Here is a 17,196-nt window from a genome sequence, read left to right as displayed (position 1 = left end):
CTAGACTCTCTATTCTGTTACATTGATCTCCGTGCCTATTTTGTTGTTGTTGTTGTTGTTGTTGTTGTTGTTGTTGTTAGTTCATTTCTTTATTAACCCATATGCAATTACTTGTCTTCTGGTTTGTTGAAGCAATAGTTCAGACAACATTTGCCACAATAATGTCTGTCAAAGTGATGGGCCATGAAAACTCCAGCATCACGTTCATCTATCTGAAGGGCATTCCCGACAATGGCAACTGATTTAGCTGTTCTCATGCACTTTATGTTATTTTAGGACAGCCAGCTTAAACTTTGCTCTCTTATGCTTATTTTTCTCAAGAGTGGTATAAGACTTCTTTTTTTCCTTTTCTAAGCACCACCATGAAGTCTCAACACAAGATAAAGAGTGAACTCCTTTTGAATTTTGTAGACAAAGTATGTCCATCTTCCACTTGCCAGCAAAGATTATTCTGTTGACCAGGAGAAATTTCTTCCTTATCCTGAATCTTAGCCTGTACATTTTCCATTGTATTCGAGGTTTCAGCCTCGAGAGTAATGGTCTTCTCCCTAAGCTTTTCACAAAAATTTGTATCTTAGCAAGGATTACAATTAAGATGGCAGATTGGAAAGTTATATGTGTCTGTTTTTGTGCTGGTATGATGTTTTAATTACTATAGCCTTGTTTAGGCATGGGTTTACATGTGGGCTCTCTATTTTGTTCCATTGATCTATATGTCTGTTTTTATGACAAGAGCATGCTGTTTTGATTACTATAGCCTTGTAGCAAAGTTTGATAGAAGGTTGAGTAATAACTCCAACTTTGTTGCTCTTTCTCAAGATTGTTGTGGCTATTTGAGGTCTTTTATGATTTCATATAAATTTTTAGATTATTTGTTCTAGTTCTGTGAAAAATGCATTGGAATTTTGATGGAATTTCATTGAATCTATAGATTGTATTTGGTAGTATGGACATTTTAAATATGCAAATATTTCCTATCCATGTGTACAGTACATGCTTTCATGTATTTGTATCTTCTTCAATTTCTTTCTTTAATGACTTATAATTTTCCAAGTACAGGTGTTTTATCTCCTTGGTTAAATTTATTCATAAGTATTTTAGGTTTTTTGATGCAATTGTTAAAGGGATTGCTTTCTTAGTTTTTCTTTCTGAGAATTCACTGTTGGTGTATAAAAATACATTCAAAATCCAAATATTAATTTTGTATTTGGCTACTTTACTGACATCATTTACCTGTTCTAATAGTGTTTTTGGTGGAATCTATAGGGTTCCTTACATGCAGTATCAGGTCATTTGCAAATAATGACAGTGTTACTTTTTCCTTTCCAATTAAGATGCCTTCTATTTCTTTTTCTTGTCCGACTGCTGTGGCTAGGACTTCTAAAATTATATTAAATTAAATAGTGAAAGTAAACATCCTTTCTTTCTTATCTTAAGGAAAACATTTTTGATTATTTTCTCATTAAGTATAATGTTAGCTGTGGATTTTTCATATATGGCTTTTATTATTTTGAGATATATTTCCTTCATTCTAACTTCATCGAGGGTTTTTATCATAAGTGGATGCTGGTTTTTATCAAACAATTTTTCTGTATAGATTAATATGTTCATGTAATTTTTAGCCTTCATTTTAATTAAGTGGTATTTCATGTTAATCGATTTGAAGATAGTGAACCATCCTCACATCGCAGGAATAAACCCTACTCAATAGTGATGTATAATCTTTTTAATATATTGCAGAATTCAGTTTGCTAATGTTTGGTTAAGAATTTTTGCATCTATGTTCTTCAGGGATAATTGGCCTATAATCATTTTTGGTAAAGTCTTTGTCTTGCTTTGAAATCAAGGTAATAGTGGCTTTTTAAAATGATGTTCGGAAACTTTCATCATCTTGAATTTTTGGAATAGCTTGAGAAAGATAAGTATTAATTCTTTTTTAAATGTTGTTAAGTTCACCTGTGAAGCCATCTGTTTCAGGATTTTTATTTGTTGGAAGTTTTTTGATTACTGATTTAATTTCATTAGTAGTAATCAGTTTGTTCAGATTTTCTGTTTATTCTTGATTCAGACTTGGGAAATTGTATGTTTCTAAGAATGTATCCATGTCTTCCAGATTGTCCAATTTTTTGACATATAATTGCTCATTGTATTTTCTTGTAATCTTTTGTTTTTCTGTGATGTCAGTTGTCACTTCTTCACTTCTGATTTTATTTATTTAGGTTTTCTCTCTCTCCCTCTCTCTCTCTTTCTACCCCCACCCCCTTTTTGGTGAGTCTGGTTAAGGCTTTATCCATTTTGTTTATCTTTTCAAAGAACTGACTTTTGGTTTCATTTTTTTTTTTTGTAAAATTTTTTAGGTTACATTTTGTTTATTTCCACTTGATTTTTATTATTTCCTTCTTTTTACTTGAGATTTTGTTTGCTGTTTTTTATTCTTTCCTAGTTTTTTTGTTTTGTTTTGTTTTGTTTTTAGGTGTAAGGTTAGATTGTTTATTTGAAATTTTTGTTTGTTTGTTTCTTGTAGTAGGCTTGCATTACTGTAAATTTTCCTCTCAAGACTGCTTTTGCTGTGTTCCATATATTTGGGGGCATTGTGGTTTCATTTTCATTTGTTTTACAGTATTTTTTTATTTCCTCTTTGATCTAATTGTTAACCCATTTGTTATTTAGTACAATGATATTTAGTCTCCATGTGTTTGTGTGTTTTTTTTGCATTTTTCTAGTAATTTTTTTCTTTTTAGTTTCATACATTTGTGGTCAGAGAAAATGTTTGATTTGATTTTATACTTCTTAAATTTATTGAGACTTTTTATGTGTCCTGACAAGCAATCTCTGTTGGAAAATGTGTAGGTACTTGAAAAAAAAAGTATATTCTGTTGTTTTGGTTTGATATGCTCTAAAAATATTAATTAAATAAATCTGGTCTAGTGTGTCATTTATGGCCACAGTATCCTTCTTAATTTTCTGTCTGGAAGATCTATCCCTTGGTGTCAGTGGGGTGCAAAGTACCCTACAATAACTGTATTTCTGTCAGTCTCTCCCTTTATGTCAGGCAATATTTGCTTTATGTATTTATGTGGTCCTATATTGGATACATAAATGTTTACTAAGGGTATGGCCTCTTGTTGGATTGATCCTTTTATCATTATGTAATGTCCCTCTTTGTCTCTTATTATAGCCTTTGTTTTAAAGTCTATGATATTAGTTTTGCTACCCCAGCTATTTTTTTTTCACTTCAATTTATATGAAATATTTGTTTTTATGCCTTTATTTTCAGACTTTGGATTTCTTTCAATCTGAAGTGTGTCTCTTATAGTCAACATATGTATGGGTCTTGTTTTCCTTTCCATTCAGCTCACCTAATATATTTTTTTTTATTATTACAGAATTTAATCCATTTACATTTAAAGTCATTATTGGTAAATGCATACTTATTGCCATTTTATCATTTATCTTTATGTTTTGTATTCTCTCCTTCTTCTTCTTAAATAAATCCTTTTAACATTTCTTGTAGTACTGGTTTAATGGTAAGTTCCTTTAGCTTTTATTTTTTTTTTTTTGTCTGAGAAGCTCTTTATCCCTCCTTAGATTATAAGTTGTTGACCTTGCTGAGTAGAGTAGTTTTGGTTGTAGGTCCTTGTTTTACAATAATTTGAATAACTTGTGCCCATTTTTTTTCTGGCCTGCAAAGTTTTTGTTGAGAAATTAGCTGACATTCTTATGGGAGTTTCTATGTAAAGAACTCTCTGTCCATCCTGGACTTGTATGTGCATTTCTTTCACTGGGTAAGAGAAGTTTTCTGTCATTATTTCTTCAAATCAGTTCTCAATCCTTGTTGTCTTTTCTCACTCTGGTAACCCCATGATGCAAATGTAGTTACACTTGATGTTGTCTTAGAAGTCCCTTAAAACTATCCTCAATTTTTGTTCTCCTTTCTTTTTGTTGTTTTTATTGGGTATTTTCTGCTACCTTGTCTTCCAAACCACTGATTCAGTCCTCTGCTTTATCTAATATGTTGTTGATTTCTTCTAGTGTACTGTTTAGTTCAGTTATTGCAGTTTTCATTTTTAATGTGTTCTTATTTATGGTTTCTATGTTCTTTTTTATGCTTACTATCTCATTGTTGAAGTTCTCACTAAGTTTCTTACACATCCTTATAAAGTGAATTGAACTCCATATCTGGTAGATTGCTTGCCTCCATTTTATTATTTTTTTTCCTAGAGTTTCCTCCTTTTCTTTCACTTGGAATATGTTTCTTCATTACCTCATTTCAGCTGCCTCTCTGTGTTTATTTCTACGTATTATATAGATCTGCTATGTCTCCCAGTCTTGGCTGGTTGGCTTTATGTAATAGGTATCCTGAAGAGCCCAGTGGCACAGTCTTCCTGGTTGCCTGAGCTAGATTTTTCTAGATTGTCCCTTTTTTGGGTTTTGTGTGCCTTTCTTTTGTAGTTCAGCCTTGATTGCTGCTGTCACATCAGTGGGTGAAATTGACCATCAGACTTATTGGATGTGTGGGTTTGCCATGAGCACAGCTTTTGTGTCATGCAGGGGCTGGTCCCATAGAATGTGATTTGTCATAGCATTCTCTAGTTTTGGCCTGCGGGATAAAATAAGAACTACTGATGCACATTTTTATTGTTTTATTTAAACCATTTCATTAAAGTAGAATTGACATACACAAAGCTCTACATTTTTAGTTTATAAAACTTGAGTTTGTAGATATGTATACACTCATGAAATAATTATAATCAATGTCACAAATGTATCCAACAACTACAAAAATTTCCTCCTGCCTTCATTTTATTAATGTTGTTTTTAAAACTTACTTATGTAAATTAGTTTCAAGTATACAGTATATTGGTTAGACATCTCTATAGTTCATAAAAACGATTCCTCCACTTGCTCCCTCCTTTCCCTTGTCCTCCATCTAGTCATCATGTTAATGCTAACTGCCTTCCCTCTGCTGTGCTCCCCATCCCTATGACCAACTATCAACTATTAATTTGTACTTCTTTAACCCTTTGCCCCATTCTCCCAGCTCCCCAACCAGTCTCCCCACTGTCCATCACCAAATTGACCACTATATTTGTGAGTCTGTTTTTGATTAGATTGTTATTTTTGTTCCTTAGATTCCACATATAAATGAAATTATATGCTATTTAACTTTCTCTGGCTGACTTATTTTACACAACATAATAACCTCTAGGTCCACCCATGTCATTGCAAATAGTAGGATTTCATTTTTTTAATGGCTGAGTCATATTTCATTGTATATATGAACCATAATTTCTTTATCCGATTTTCTGTTGATGGACATTTAGGTAGCTTCCATATATGGCTATTGTAAATTGTGCTGCCATGAATATTGGAGTGCATAGACTTTTACAAATATTGTTTTGTTTATCTTTGTGCAATTGCTGGGTCAAAAAGTATATCCATTTTGAATTTTTTGAGAAACCTCCATACTGTTTTCCATAACAGCTGTGCCAATTTGCAATCCCACCAACAATGTATGAGGATTCCCTTTTTTCTGCATCCTCGCCAACACTTTCTGTTTTTTGATTTATTGATGTAGCCATTCTGAGAGGTGCGAGGTGATATCTCATTGTGGTTTTAATTTGCATTTCTCTCAAGGTTAGCGACCTTGAACATCTTTTCATATGTCTATTGGCCATCTGTATTTCCTCTTTGGAGAAGTATCTGTTCAGGTCTTCTGCCTATTTTTTTAATTGGATTTTTTTTTTGTGTGTGTGGAGTTGTGTAAGTTCTTTATATATTACAGATATCAACCCCTCGTCAGATGTATCATTAGCTAGTATCTTCTCCCAGCCGGTTTTCTTTTTGTTTTGTTGATGGTATCTTTTGCTGTACAAAAACTATTTAGTTTAATGTAGTCCCATTTGTTTATTTTTTCGTTTGTTTCCCTTGCCTGAGGAGATATATCTGTAAACAAATTCCTGTTAGTAATATCAGAGAGTATACTGCCTATGTTTTCTTCTAGAAGTTTTATGGTTTCGGATCTGACATTTAAGTCTTTAATCCATTTTGTATTTATTCTTGTATACGGTGTAAGAAGGTGGTCCAGCTTCTTCTTCTTCTTCTTCTTTTTTTGCATGTATGTGTCCAGTTTATCCAACATCATTTATTGAAGAGACAGTCTTTAGCTGATTATTAGCTTCCTTGTCATATATTAAGTGAGCATATAAGCGTGGATTTTTTTCTGAGATTTCTATTCTTTTCCATTGATCAAAGTATATGTTTTTATGCCAGTACCATGCTGTTTAGATTACTGTAGCCTTGCAGTATAATTTGATATCAGGTAGTGTGATACCTCCAACTTAGTTCTTCTTTCTCAAGATTGCCGTGGCTCTTCAAGGTTTTTTATGGCTCCATATAAACTTTAAGATTATTTGTTCTAGCTCTCTGAAAAATGCCATTGGTATTTTGATAGGGATTGCATTAAATTTATAGATTGTTTTAGCTAGTATGACCATTTTAACGATGTTGATTCTTCCTACCCATGAACAGGGGATATGATTCCATTTATTTGTATCTTTTTCAATTTCTTTTTTTAATGACTTATAATTTTCTGAAAACAGGTCTTCTACCTTCTTGGTTAATTTGATTCCCAGGTATTTTGTAGTTTTCAACGCAATTGTAAATGGGATTGTTTTCTTAATTTCTCTTTCTGAAAGTTCATCATTAGTGTATAAAAAATGCGACTGACTCCTGAATATTTATTTTGTAACCTGCAACTTTCCTGAATTCACTGATCAGTTCTAACAGTTTTTCTGGTGGAATCTTTAGGGTTCTCTATATATAGTATCATGTCATCAGAAAATAACAAGAGTTTTATTTCTTCCTTTCCAATTCGGATGCCTTTTATTTCTCTTTCTTTTCTTATTGCTAAGACTTCCAATACAATGTTAAAGAGGAGTGGTGAAAGTGGGCATTCTTGTCTTGTTCCTGATCTTAAGGAAAATGGTTTAAGCCTTTCTCCATTGATTATGATGTTAGCTGTAGATTTGTCATATATGGCCTTTATTATGTTAAGCTATGTTCCCTCTCTTCCCACTTTGCTGAGAGCTTTTATCATAAATGGATGCTGGATTTTGTCGAATGCTTTTTCTGCATCTATTGATATGATCATATGGTTTTTATCTTTCAATTTGTTAATGTGGTGTATCACATTAAGTGATTTGCAGAAATTGAACCAACCTTGCATCACAGGAATAAATCCAACTTGATCATGGTGTATGATATTTTTAATGTATTGCTGAATTCGGTTGCTAATATTTTGTTGAGGACTTTTGCATTAATGTTCATAAGAGATATTAGCTTATAGTTATTTATTTATTTATTTATTTATTTATTTATTTATTTATTTATTTATTGTAATGTCTTTGCCTAGTTTTGGAATCAAGGTAATGGCAACCTCATAAAAGAAGTTAGGAAACCTTCCCTCTTCTTGTATATTTTGGAATAGTTTGAAAAGGATAGGTGATAATTCTTCTTTGAATGTTTGGTAAAATTCACCTATGAAGACATATGGTCCAGGACTTTGGTTTTTGGGAGGTGTTTGATTACTGATTTGATATCATTGGTGGTAATCTGTCATTTCAGATTTTCTGTTTCTTCTTGACTCAGTCTGGGGAGATTGTATGTTTCTAGGAATGTGTCCATTTCTTTCAGATTGTCCAATTTGTTGGCATATAATTGCTCATAGTATTTTCTTATGATACGTTGTATTTCTGTGGAATTTGTGGTTATTTCTCCTCTTTCATTTCTGATTGTGTTTATTTGAGTCCTCTCTCCTTTTTTTCTTGATGAGTCTGGATAAGAGTCTGTCATTTTTTTTTTTTATCCTTTCAAAGAACCAGCTCTTGGTTTCAATAATCTTTTGTATTGTTTTCCTAGATTCTATTTCATTTATTTCTGCTCTGATCTTTATTATTTCCTTATTTCTATTCACTTTGAGCTTTGTTTGCTGTTCTTTTTCTAGTTCTTTTAATTTTAAGGCCACATTGTTTTTTTTTTAGCATTATTTTGTTTCTTGTTGTAGGCTTGTATTGTTTTTAATTTCCCTCTTAGAACTGCTTTCTTTGTGTTCCATAGGTTTTGAGTCGTTGTGCTTTCATTTCTATTTGTCTCTAGGTGTATTTTGATTTCTTTCTTGATGTCATTAATGACCTGTTCATTGTTTAGTAGCATGTTATTTATCCTCCATGTGTTTATGTATTTTCCAGTTTTTTTTTCTTATAGTTGATATCTAGTTTTATACCATTGTGATCAGAAGATGGTTGGTATGATTTCAATCTTCTTAAATTTATTGAGATTTGATTTGTATCCTGACATGTGGTCTATCCTTGAAAATGTTCCATATGCATTTGAGATGAATGTATATTCTACTGCTTTGGAGTAAAATACTCTGAAAATATCTATTACATCCATCTTTCTAGTGTGTCTTTTAGGCTCATTGTTTTCTTCTTGATTATTTGTCTGGAAGATCTGTCCATTGATGTCAATGGGGTGTTAAAGTTTCCTACTATGAGTATATTGCTATTGATTTCTCCTTTGATGTCAGTCAATAATTGCTTTATGTATGTAGGTGCTCTTATGTTAGGTGTGTATATGTTTACTAGGGTTATGTACTCTTGATTTATCAATTCCTTTATCATTATGTAATGCCCTTTTTTGACTCTTATTTTAGTCTTTGATTTAAAAGTCTATTTTTTCTGATATAAGTATTGCTACCCTGGCTTTTTTTAAATTTTCATTTTTGTGAAATATCTTTTTTCATCCCTTTACTTTCAGTCTGTGAGTATCGTTTGATCTGAAGTGGGTCTCTTGTAGACAGCATATTCATGGGTGTTATTCTTTATCCATTCGTTTACTCTATGTCTTTTGATTGGAACATTTAATCCATTTACATTTAAAGTGATTGCTAATAGGTACATTATTACTGTCATTTTATTATTCATATTTGTTATTTCTATTTTCTTTTTTACACCTTCTCTTTTTACAGAAACTTTTTAACATTTCTTGTAATGCTGGCTTGTTGGTGATGAATTCCTTAAGCTTTTTCCTGTCTGGGAAGCTCTTTATTTCACCTTTCATTTTTATCAAAAATCTTGCTGGGTAGAGTATTTATGGTTGTGGATTCTTGTTTTTCATAACTTTGAATATTCTTGTCATTCACTTCTGGCCTGCAAAGTTTCCATTGAAAAGTCAGCAGACATTATTATGAGGGTACCCTTGAAAGTAACTAACTACCTTTCTCTTGCTTTTTTTTAAGATTCTTCCTTTGTCTTTGACCTTTGGTATTTTAATTATTATGTGTCTTCGTGTAGGTCTGTTTGAATTCATCTTGTTTGGGATTCTTTGTGCTTCCTGAACTTGTATATCTAATTCCTTTTCCAGATTAGGAAAGTTTTCTGTCATTATTTCTTCAAATAGATTCTCAATCTCTTGCTTTCTCTCTCTTCTTCTTCAGGTATGCCAATGATTAGGATATTTTTATGCTTTATGTTGTCTCAGAGATCTCCTAAACACTCCTCATTTTTTTTTTTATAATTCTGTTTTTCTTTTTGTTGTTCTGATTAGGTGTACTCTGCTACCTTGTCTTCTAAATCAGTGATTCGGTCTTCTGCTTCATCCAATATACTTTTGAACCCTTCTAGAGTATTCTTCATGTCTGTTATTGTATTCCTCATTTCTCTCTGTTTCTTTTTTATGTTTTCTATGTCCTTTTCTATGCTGTTGAGATTTTCATTGTGCTCATCCATTCTCTCCACAAGTTCGTTGAGCACCCTTATAATCATTATTTTGAACTCTGTCTCTGGTAGGCTGCTTGCCTCCATTTCATTTAGCTTGTTTTCTGAAGCTTTCTCTTGTTGTTTTATTTGTGCCATGTTTCTTTGTTTTCTCATTTTATTAGCCTTTCTGTGTTCCTTTTTATGTGTCAGGAATATATGTTTCATTTTTCGGCCTTGGCCAGGCAGCCGAATGTCGAAGGTGTCCTCTGTGGCCCAGTGGTGCACTCTCCCTGATCCTTTATGCCGGGAGCTCTGGACGTGACCTTTGTGCGGATTGTGTGCGATCTTCTGCTGTTGCCAAGCCTTTATTGTTGTTAGTAGATCAGTGGATGGGATTAATGCTCAGGCTAACTAAATGTGGGAACTGGCTGCACCCACAGGGTAAGAGATGCTGTGTGGGGGCTGACCTCCCTGAGTGGGATTTGCCTTAGCAGGCTTGTGTACTTGTTGCAACCAGCCTTTGTGTGTATCACTAATGGAACTAGTCAGGAGTTGCTCTGTTGTGGTCTGGTGCCAGTCCCCAGATGCATTGTTTTTGTGGCCTCTTGGGAGGGGCTCCCTTGTAGGTCAAGGTCAGGCTCTGCTTTTGATTGCTCAGGGCTACCCGGTGAGAACTACAAAGCTATCCACTGATGTTTGTTGCCTATGCTGTATCTATAGGTAAGTGGAAGATACAACACTGTAGGCAGCGGTCAGTTATCCCCCTTCCTTGACCAATAGAAATTTAGCAGAAGGACCAGTGCTTCCTAAGGCCTGGCTCTGCCTTTCAGTTGCCTGTAAGTCTCTGAAACTGTATGAGCCTCCGGATGATATGCCTGTTGATTGGCACAAGGACCCTGAGAGTCTCCTGGGTCTATTGAGTAAATTTCTTCCTGCCACTGCAGTGTCAGTTTACATGCCAATACTGTCTTTGTGGCTCCCTATATATATTTCTACTCATAGCAAATTCAGCTACTGCCCACTCTGGCCCTAAATGTGCTACCCCTGGGCAGCTGCCTATCAATGTGCAGTGGGCACTTTGTGTATTCTATGGGGCAGAAACTCAGGGAGTCAAGGGCTGTTAGGCCAATACAGAACCCTGCAATCCTCTCAATAGATATTGCAGCTCATACAGGCAGCAGTGGTCTGTCCAGAACTGTGGTCTGTCCATTTCCTCGAAATGGGCTCACTGCACTAACCAAGGTCTATTGCCTGAACTGAATGTACAACCCTAGAGCCAGGTAGGGTACGAAAGGCTGTTTTTCAATGGGCTGCAGGCACTTTGTGGATTGAGTGAAGCGGGATCTCAGGGAGACAAAATCAATCTGGTCAATACATCCTCAGTTTTGCTGCAACTTCTGTGCCTGGGCATCCCTGCTGTAGACACAGATCACAGTGAGATCAGCTGCTGTCTGTGGCGATCTCACTGACTCCTGTGCTCCCTGGACACAATATTGCAACTCTTTCAGGCAGCAAAGGTCTGCATGTCATTGATTTCCACGCAGTTCCCACCCTGTGTCAGGCAATTTGTTGCTTGTGTGAATTGGAAGATCAAGGGAGGGGAGGAATAGGGTTGTGGCAGTTCATTGTCAGTGGGCCACCTGGGTCAATTTGTGGGTAGGATGAAGAGCGGTCTCAAAGAGACAATGGCAGTTAGATCAATACAACTTCAGTCTTGCTGCAAATTTGGTAACTGTTGTGAGTTCCTGCAGAAGTCTCATATTACAGCAGGACCAGCTGGTGTCTGGGACTGGCCCACAGGTCCCCGATATCAACCCAAGTTCATATTGACAGCAGCGCTCTGCCTGACCCTATCTCGGAAATGCGGCTCACAGCGCTCGCTGCTGTTGCTAGGATTGGAATGTGGCTCACAACACTGGCTGTCTGCTGGGAATGCTTGGCCCTGAATTCGAGAAGGGCTTGGCAGCCATTCAGCAACAAACACCCCTGGCAATCTACAAGTTGGGTGTGGTGGGCTGATCTCCTCTGACTAGGGCTTCCTAATGGATCTGCGTGAGGCTCTGCACAATCAAATTGGCAAGATCTGTAGATTACCCTGTAGGGGGGCCGGACTAAGACACAATGGTGGCTGCCCTTCCAGCCTTCTTTCTGGAGCCAGGTAATGCAGACTTTCTCAGAATGAATCCCACTCAAGCCTCTGACCCATCGCCGGTGTCCCAGGTGAGTGTCCGCTGATCAGAAAGCCTGTGTGTGGGTCCTTCAAAGGGACATCTAGGGATTCAATCTCCTTCCATCTCACCCAGATGGCCAGAATTCCCTCTGGTTTCTACAGTCAGAGTTATTGGAATCTCCTCTTCTCTGGGCTGGGGAGCCCCCAGATGAGACCAGAACCCCCTCTCCTTCAGTAGAGCCTCTGCAGCCTCACTCTCCCTCCCAGTGATCCTCTACCACCCGCGGGTGTGGGGCCAGCCCAATTTTTTACTTTGCCCTTACTACCAGCTTCTATGTGGCTCCTTTATGTTATCAGATGTAGGTGTTATGATCAGCTGGACTTCAGGTGATTCTCCATGTTGATTATTTTATAACTTGGTTGTAATTTTAATGTGGATCTATTGCAGGAAGCAACACCCGATGGAGGAAATTGGATGTTCAGACAACTTTGTTAGAGGAAGGAAAATTTATTGCCAGTGGAATGCATGGGTTTAACATCATGAGCTCCCCTTGGTTAGATTTCTTACAGCTTATGTACCTCTGCGGTGTCCATGCAAGGGGCATGTGATTCCTTTGTCTGAGGTTCTTTGTGTACCTCCTGACTCAGGATGAGAGGGGGATTTTCAGGTGGGGAGCAGGGGAAAGGAATTTCCAGACCACAAGTACTATCTATTTACAGATCGTTTCTCTTGTAGATGTGACAAGAGTTTCCAGAAGGCCATTCAGAGATCTATAGAATGTGATTAATCTATAAGTGGCTGAGTCGGTCATTTCTGTAAGCCCTTCCCTTTGCATTTCTCAGATGCCTCCTCTCTTAAACATCGGAGGAGATGAACCCTGCTTTTACCTAGTAGACAATTTTCCTAATCTCTACTCCTCCTATCCTCTTTATTTATTTATTTTTTTTGTGATTAGAACACTTAACCTAAGATCTATTTTTTTAAATAAAATTTTAAGTGTACAATATATTACTATTAACTGTAGTCACTATGCTATGTAGTAGATCTCTAGGGCATATTCACCTTGCATACATGAAAGTTTTTACCTATTTACCAAAACCTCCCTGTTCCCTCACCCTACTCCAGTCCCTAATAAATACCATTCTACTCTCTGCTTTTATTATTATGACTATTTTAGATTACTCATGTAAGTAAGATCATATCGTATTGTTCTCTGTCAATTTATTTCACTGAGTATAATGTCTTTCAGGATCATCCATGTGATCACAAACAACAAAATTTTCTTCTTTTTTCAAGGCTGAATAAAATTCTACTGTATGTAAATATCTCTCTTCCTTTATTCATGTATCAATGGATGTTTAGGTCACTTTCATGTCTTGACTATTGTAAATAAAACTGCAGTGAATATAGGAAAGCAGATATCTCTTCAAGTTACTGATTTCAATTTCTTTGGATATATACACAGAAGTGGGATTTCTGAATCATATGATAGTTCTATTTTTAATATTTTGAGAAACCTTCATATTGTTTTTCAGAGTGGCTGTACCAATTTACATTCCCACTAACAGTGTGCATTTTTTTTCACATTTTCACAACCTTTGTTATCTATCATTATTTTGACTATAGCCATCATAATATGTATGAGATGACATCGCATATTTTTGATTTGCATTTCCTTGATTAGTTATGTTGAGCAGTTTTCATATATCTGTTGGCCATTTATATGTCTTCTTAGGAGAAATATATTTTCAGGTTGTTTGCTCAATTTAATATTAGATTTTTTGTTCTTTTACTATAGAGTTGCAAGAGTTCTTTATTTATTTTGACTATCAATCCTTTATCAGCTATAGGATTTGCAAATATTTTCTCCCATTCTATAGGTTACCTTTTCACTTTGTTAAGTGTTTCCTTTACTGTGCAGAAGTGTTTTAGTTTGATATAATCTTTTTTTTTTTATTTTTATTTTGGTTTTTGCTGTCTTTGCTTTCGGTGTCATGTCCAAGTTATCATTGCAAAGGCCAATGTCATAATGTTTTTTCTCTATATTTTCTTCTAAGGGTTTTACAGTTTCAGATATTATGTTTAAGCCTTTAATCCAGTTGAAGTTGATTTTTATGTATGGTGTAAAATAAAGGTCTAATTTTTTTTTTTTTGCATGTGGACGTCCAGTTTTCTCAGCACCATTTTTTTTTCACTATTGTGTATTCTTGCACCCCTGTCAATAAACAGTTGAATGTACATGTGTGGATTTATTTCTGCTCTCTCTATTCATGGGTCTATGTGTCTGTTTTTATGTCAGTACTATACAATTTTCATTACCATAACTTTATAAAATATTGTGAAATCAACAAGTGTGATGCTTATAGCTTTGTTCTTTGTGCCCCAAACTGCTTTGGTGATTCAAGGTCTTTTGTAGTTCAATATGAATTTTAAGATTATTCTTTTTTATAATTATTTAAAAATAATGTTACTGGGATTTGATGGAGATTGCATTGAATCTGTAGATCATTTTGGGTAGTATGCACATTCTGATAATATTAATTATTTAAACCATGAACATGAGATACCTTTCCATATATTTGTGTCTTATTAAATTAACATTAATTCCTTAATACTATCTGACCCCATGTTTTTATTCAAATTTCCCTAATTGACTACTTTCTTGTTCTTTTACAGTTCATTTGTTTTCATCAGAATTAATGCAAGGTCTCTTCATTGAAAATGATTTTTATTGTCTTAAATCTCCTTTAAATTGGGCCAAGTCAAATTCTCTTCTTATTGTATGCTATTTATTCATTTATTTTTTGATGCAATCAGATTATGTATCACATAGAATGGTTCATTTCTATATTGGTTTAATGCTTTATCTTATATATTGCATTAAATCTCTTGAGTATCTCACTTTAAATAGTGCTAAGACTTATCTGTAAATTCAGGTGATGACAGCCTTATCTTTTCATTGTAAATTTTTCAATGATAATTATTTCTAAAATTTGTTTTTTCATGAGGGGTTGAAAGATGTTGATATTCCAATTTTACAATTCCTGCCGCATTAAGTGTCTTGAGTTTAGTCAATAGAAAAAATTTTTTTCATCAGATTTTCATATTCCTCTTTACTTTTGTCCATTGGAAAGTATGCTTACTTCTTTGAAAGCTCAATTATGTTAATATAAACTTCTGCAATATTTTATGTAGAATTTTGTTTTCTTTTACATAATGCTAGAGTTTTTAGTTTTCCTTATTGTTTGAAACTGAAGTTTTCTAACTATTATTTTTTTCTTTATAATCATACATTCATATTTTAATTTCTAATATCTGAACAGGTCTTTATTACCATTCTTTAGGATTTTATTTAAATATATTTAGACATTTGTCAGTTTGGGTGGCTTTGATCCTAGATTCACGTATTTCTAGCTATGTGACCCTCACTAAGTTGTTGTTACTTTCTGGGAAGAAATTAAAAATTTAAAAGTAATAAATCTGTCTGTACTTGAATATATTAACAGTTTACACATTTCATATTTTTCAATAAAGTTTTATTGTTTTCTTTAGATAGAGTATGCATATGTCTTGTTAATCAGTGTTCAAATTAGTATGATTCATAAGCTGAATCTGATATTCTATCTATTTTTATTAATATATGTATTTAGCAAGTTAAATGCACAGAAAACATTAAATGTTTGAAACATTAACATATCTCTAAGGATTTGATTAAAATCAAAGTACAAATATCATGTTCTCTCTTAACTGCTTAAAAAGCAAGAAAGCAGACATTCAAAATTTCAAAAATCCAATTATTTTATTTTTATTGAAAAGTGCTCATACTACAGACATTAATAGCTCATAGTTACACTTAACATGTACTAAGGCCTTTTTATTGTAGTAAAACACACATAACATAAAACTTATAATTTAACCATTTTAAATTATTTTTATTTCTGTAAGGTTATAGTATTGGCCAAACATTTATTACTTGTTTTAATAATTTAGGTGTCTTATCTTCCTTGGTCAGTCTACCCAAAGGTATGCCAATTTTCTGGTTTTCTCAAAGAGCCAGAATTTGTTTTTGTTTTTCACATTATTGATTTTCTATTCTCTAATTCATTTTTCTCCTCTCTAACCCTTGTTATTTTCTTGCATCTGATAACTTTTGCTTTACTTTGCGATGCATTTTCTAGTTTAAGGTACAAAGTTAGGTTATCGGATGCCAGAAAGATGGAGGAGTAAGAGATGTCTCCAGATTTCTCCTCTTCAAACAATAATAAGCTGAACATCTAAACTTCAACAAAAACCACCTAACTTGCACACCAGCACATCTGAACGTGGGATCTGTGCATAAGAGATACCACAGATCAGAACGCAGGGAGTCAGGCAATAGACTGGGAGAAACAAAGAAGCTGCCTCTCTGTAGGAGGAGAGGAAAGGGAGAAGGTGCGGTGAGTTCCCTGGGCTCTCAGGCTCTGCCTGAGAGAGCTGCAAGCTTCACACAGTGGCACTGCCCAGGCACCAGGGCATAAAGCAGGGAAGTGGGGATGGCAGAGAAATGGGAATGACAGAGAAGCAACAGTTGATTGTTATCAGCTGCAGTTGCAAACCATGAGGCTAAGCCACAGCACCTATCCCTCAACCCAGAGGTCCCTTTCCTTATATCCTCCAAGACCAAACACCCAGAGCCCCAGGAAAATCTGAACAAACACTACCAAAACTGTCGCTAAAACTGACAAGGACTGAGACCAAGGGAAGTGAGGTGATTGAATATTTATGAGAAAAAGAAAAGGTATTATTAAGACTTTAAATAAGAGAGGGATCCAAGAGGCTTAGATGCCACCTACTGGAAATAAAAAGAAAAACACCATCTTAGCAAAGGCTAAAGACCCTTACATAATAAATTTTCATTCAGGAAAAAAAAAAGCAGGATATACATCTGTTAATAGCCAGACAGAGAAATAGTCCATTAAACACCATGAACAACCAAGACTATAGGCAGCTCAGAAAGAAAGAGAAAAATCTTTAGAAAGACATAAAAACATGCAACTTAAATGACAGAGAATTTGGGGTGGTCCTTCTGAAAAAAATTCAATGAGATAAAAAATAATTCATGTCAACAATTCGAAGAACTGAAAACACAACTAGATCAACAGAATGAGTTTTTTAGCAAGGACATTGAAACCCTCACAAAGAACCAAATAAATCTTCTGAAGATAAAGAACACACTGAAAGAGATGAAAACTGAAATAGCAAGTTTGGGAAATAGAGTCAACCAAACA

General features: G+C 34.7%; 1 pseudogene; it reads right to left on the bottom strand.

Annotated features, from left to right (window-relative positions):
• Positions 1-107: 107 nt before the first annotated feature.
• LOC120599880 (ubiquitin-40S ribosomal protein S27a-like) lies at positions 108-9,695 on the bottom strand (annotated as a pseudogene).
• Between the last annotated feature and the right edge of the window lie 7,501 nt (positions 9,696-17,196).

This window comes from Pteropus medius, unplaced genomic scaffold (genome assembly GCF_902729225.1).
Source record: "Pteropus medius unplaced genomic scaffold, Ma_sr-lr_union100, whole genome shotgun sequence".
NCBI lineage: Eukaryota > Metazoa > Chordata > Mammalia > Chiroptera > Pteropodidae > Pteropus > Pteropus medius.
The sequence above is the reverse complement of the archived record's forward strand: the minus strand, read 5'-3'. Positions and strand labels throughout refer to the sequence as shown.